A 5,636-nucleotide genomic window follows, 5' to 3' on the forward strand; every position below is an offset into this window, starting at 1 on the left:
AGAGCTTCCTGAAGGGAGAAGTGTTGTTGGATGTAAATGGGTCTTCAAGCTGAAACGGAAAGTTGATGGAAGTATCGAAAGGTATAAGGCGAGACTAGTAGCAAAAGGGTATTCTCAGGTTGAAGGTATAGGCTTTCATGAGATTTTTTCTCCAGTTGTAAAACTTGTTTCTATTCGTACTGTGTTGGCACTAACTACGTTGATTAATCTTGAGTTAGAACAGTTAGATGTTAAAACAACTTTTCTACATGGTGATTTGAACGAAGAGATATATATGGAACAACCAGAAGGTTTTGTACGACGTCGCAGCAGAATATTAGTTTGCAAGCTCAGGAAATCATTATATGGTCTGAGGCAGTCTCCTAGACAATGGTACAAGAAGTTTGATTCCTTCATGGTGAGCCAGAACTTTATAAGAAGTGAGTATGATCATTATGTATACTTCAAAAGTTTCAATGGTATATTCATTATCTTAGCTTTGTATGTTGACGATATGCTTATTGCAAGCAAAAGCATGGAAGAGATCAACAGGTTAAAGGCTCAACTCTCTAGGACGTTTGATATGAAGGATCTTGGAGCAAAAAAACATATCTTGGGCATGGAGATACACAGAGACAGGAAAAATGGTAAGCTTTGGTTATCACAACAGAAGTATGTGGAGAAAGTACTTGAAAAGTTCTCTATGAACAATGTGAAACCTGTTAATGTTCCACTAGCTTCCCATTTTAAGCTTTCTTTGGTTTTGAGTCCTAGAGCTTATGAAGAAAAGCAATATATGTCTCATGTACCATATGCAAATGCTGTAGGCAACTTAATGTATGCGATGGTATCTACAAGACCTGACATTTCACATGCAGTTGGAGTTGTCAGTAGGTTCATGGCAAATCCAGGTAAAGAACATTGGCAAGCAGTGAAATGTGTGCTTCGATATCTAAGAGGCACAAGTGATCATTGCATCGTCTTTAATGGTAGTGAAGGATCAGTCTACAAATATGTAGATGCTGACTATGCAGGTGATTTGAACAAAAGAAGATCTACTACAGGTTATGTCTTTACTCTTGCAGGTGGAGCAATTAGTTGGATGTCAAAGCTTCAAGAAACAGTTGCGTTGTCCACTACCGAAGCTGAATATATAGCTGCTTCAGATGCCAGTAAAGAAGCAATCTGGTTAAAGGGTCTGCTCGATGAAATTGGAAGAACGCAGGAGAAAGTGAATGTACTATGTGACAGTCAAAGTGCTATTCACTTGGCTACAAACCCTGCCTATCACAACAGAACCAAGCACATTGATGTAAGGTATCATTTTCTGAGACATGTGATCGATGGCGGAAAAGTAGCTCTTCAAAAGGTCCATACACGAGAGAATTGTGTAGACATGTTCACAAAGCCAGTTACAGTAGAGAAGCTGCGGTGGTGTTTAGCTTCTCTTGGCTTGCAGAAAAGATGATGAATGGGCATGGGCAAGGGATTAGGAAAATTGTTGTCAAGGTGGAGTTTGTTAGTTTGACAACGAATTAGTAATTTTGGATAAAATGTAATTAGTCAGTTTTATACCGAATTGTCAGTTATGTAACGGAGGTCGATGATATAAAACTGGTGAATGCCCATGGAATGTATATGAGTGGAGAATCATTGTTGAATAATATATTCCAATCCCTTGCCCCGTGGATGTTTCCTTGACGCACTGTCGAGGTTTTACCACGTAAATCCTGTGTCTATGAGTGTGTTTGGTTTCCAGTTAGTTATGGTGTTTTCTTGGTCAATATATAACTGAATGTGTGTAATTCTTTCCTATTTTTCCTTCTAATTCACCAACAAGAAACAGGTGATTCAGAGGACAACTTACAATCTGAGATGGCACTATTCTCCAGGGGTAGGGTCCATAAAAACAGAAACTCAGTCAAATGTTTTTATTGCCAAAAACATGGTCACACAACATTGAATTGTAAGACTTGTACCGAAGATCTCTTAAATGGGAAATTAAAAGAATCTGCTAAGATAGCTATTATTGAAGACTTCTGGAAGAAAACTTTGAAGACTTATCAGATTATGGTAGTGAAGATGAGTTTAATGTAGATCCTCTCAGACTCTTTTAAGCTATCAGTGATGTATGTTGTAAGTTATAATAAACAACTAACCACTTAAGATATAATATCATAAATAATAAAAAAATCGGTAATAATCACATAAGATAAGTTTAGTCAACATTTTTCGAATGATCCAATGTGGTTCAGCTTTCAAACAAGATGGAAAAGTGTGGTTCATCATCAAGAGAATATGGAGAATCAAAGATTAAATAGAGATCAATGTTGAGACCTTTATTAATCTTAATGCTTATAATAAACAACTAATGCGTTTCGAACCATCTAGTGTGGTTCATCGTCACGAAAAGATGGAGAATCACATCATGGCACCAGATTAAATAAAGAGCAATGTAGAGATGAATCACATCATGGTACCAGATTAAATAAAGAGCAATGTAGAGACCCTTATTAATCTTAACCGTTAGCTATTTATTATAACCATTAAGATTAATAAGGGTCTCTACATTGCTCTCTATTTAATGTAGTGCCATGATATGATTCTCCACATTGTCTTGATAATAAACTACACTAGATAGTTCAAAAAACGTCAACTAAACTTATCCTATATAATTATTACCATTTTCTTTTTCAAGATATCATATCTTAAGAGATTTCTTATTTCAAATCCATTTAGACTAATAATGGAATTCATTTACCGCATTTAGCTACACAATAATTAGATTTATTATTTCAAATCAATTTAGATTATAATGGAATTCATTTACCGCATTCACATTAATTAGGAGAGGAATGAAACATACTTTCTACCAACCATGTTCTTATGTTATATGACGTTCATATAAAAGGGGTTTAGCGGAAGACAAATTAATAGAGGGGAGAGAAATAAAGCATAATCCTAGCTCGTAGGGATTTATCATCCAATCCAAAAATAGAGTAAAAATGGGGAAGGGTGGAAATGAAATAAAATGTTATAATTAATTAATGTTTCATATTAATTAAATATGTAATAATATAAGTTAGCTTTTGTATTTTATTTATATAATTTTTTATATAAGAGATTATAAATATATATTTTTATAAATTTTAATAATTAAATTTCTATTTTGATTATAGAGTTTTTTTCTGCATAATAATATTTCAAAAAAATATAAGCTTAATCTAAAAATTAAGAGTTAACTTGTCAAATTGTCCCATTTCCATCTTAGAAAAAATGATTAAACACTTTAGTATTCTTATCTTTTAATTTTTTTTCCAAATTCAAAAATTTACGGTCCATAAAAATTTGTAACATCTATAAACCACCCCTAAAAATATATATTTTCATAAATTTTCAACCTCATTTAATTTACATGACTTCATTAATTTTATTATGATAGCAAATTTCCTCCTTGGTTAGTTATTTTTTATTACGACTAATGAAAGTCGATGAAAGTCAACTATCTCTCGCACATAAATGTTTAAGGATTGCTCTACCTTCAAACGAAAGCAAACATGAAGCGCGTCGACAATATTAAAAATAAACAATATCCTCTTCCCGTGTCAACACATGAATATCTGTCATGGCCGATCTATGCGCTGCAACTGCGTCAATTTCACATATTCCAAGATATCGAACCGTTCCTCGTTAGACTACGCGGTTCCTCGCTGACCTCCACCGAAAGTAAGCCTGGCCTTAAAAATGATATATAGTTTCCTCGGAAGAAGCCGATGTGAGCGGAGCGGAAATGGGAACCTGTCGGGAAGTGGCGCAACAACATGCATACAGGTCGAATGCTGCCAAGGTAGATAGGGTTGAGAGTTGAACAATTAAATTCACGCGTAAAACAGGCAACAGGTTTGCTATGGGGAATGTCGCGGCTATTGCGTGTCTGACTGTTTGCTTCTGTCAGATCAGAAACTCAACGCTACATGGCGCGCCCCACACAATTGGCCAGCACTCCAGTATAATATTAATCTATATATATATATATATATATATATATATATATATATATCACATAACAGATTAAAGAACCATCTCTGGGTTTGGTTAAGTGTTACAATCTATTACAGCCATATTTCTCATCTCAAATCTCTGAGTGAATATCAGGTCAATATCATGGAACGCCAGTCAATATCTTGTTCTTCAACCTTGGCTTGCAGATTGCTTATACCATGGCTGCTTATACTTCTCTGCACGATCTCGTCAACTTCAGAAGCCCGTCCCTTGCCCCCTCAGTCAAGGGCTCTATCAATGGAGATTAATCACAGCTATCATGACCATAGTCAGCAAATTAGCGGGTCTCTGCATCAGAGGTTACAGTTAGATCTGCGCCCATCTGATGTTATGGGTAAGAACGCCTTCAAATATGTAGTCACCATGTTACACAAAGGGCCCGTTCCTCCCTCCGGGCCTTCCGGAGGGACCAACTCCTATCCTAATGCCGAGTCAACTCAGATCTCTATCACAGACGCTTTAGATCAGCCATGAATTGGCCTCCGTGCTTTCGTCGATATAAATTCTAAGCTGGGGATTAACCAATATTGAATTTCCAGGGCAACTGTCCAGCAAGATCTGGTCAGGACATCCGTACTCAGAGTGACCAGTTTCATTTTTTTTAATTAATTCATGCATTAGGTGGGCATATAGATATGTTCTGCTCCGGAGAAGCAGTCTTTAAGATTTCTCTATTTTTTCCTGTACTTTACAACAATAGATTCTTTAAATCTGAATCCGTTAACTACCACAATGAATAATGTATAGCTGTATTGTAGTCGTACTCGAGCTATTAACAATTCTAGGGCTGTAAAATTGTTGGTATTGAATGGTTTTTTTATAACCGTAGATATAGAAATGGTGTTGTTTTAGGTTGGAATTTGGTGAAATGATTTTTTTCCTAATTAAGATGGATTTAACATGGTTTTAAATTCACAATTTTAAATTTTGAAATCTTAAGCCCGAGACAAATCAAATTTTTCTGGTGTAAATTCCTATACTCTAGTTATTAAGAATTTTATTACTTTTCTATATTAAGAATTTTATTACTTTTCTATGGAGTTTTTGAATGGTTCTTTTTAATCCAGTAGATATACAAATGGTGTTGTTTTAAATTGGAATTTGGTGAAATAAATTTTAATTAAATGATTATTTATTTATTTATTAAATGAGTTTTGGTGTTGTTTTAAATTGGAATTTAGTAAAATAAATTTTAATTAAATGATTATTTATTTATTTATTAAATGAGTTTTTTTATTGTATATTGATTCAACAATTTCAACAACCAAAATTTTAGAGAAACTTGGATAGTGAAAAATTTATAATTCAAAATTGTGAATTCAAAAAAACCTAACTTCTTACAAATTTAAGCAAAAAAAAATATATTTCTAAAAATATATGATATTAACCATAGTAACACACCGTCCTAATCATAGTAACAATAGTAGCACACATTAGTATTCATACCAATAGAGGGAATCACAGTATGCACATTGAAACTTGATCATTGCATTATCAATGAAGGATAGGTATAGAAAGAGGTGAAGGTTCTAGATTGTCGGTGACAATGGGTTCGAAGAACGAGACAAACTACCTAATGCATACATAATGTATTT

The sequence above is a fragment of the Pinus tabuliformis genome, chromosome 8 (assembly GCF_031772625.1).
Source record: "Pinus tabuliformis cultivar Carrire ecotype Pingquan chromosome 8, CPIR1, whole genome shotgun sequence".
NCBI lineage: Eukaryota > Viridiplantae > Streptophyta > Pinopsida > Pinales > Pinaceae > Pinus > Pinus tabuliformis.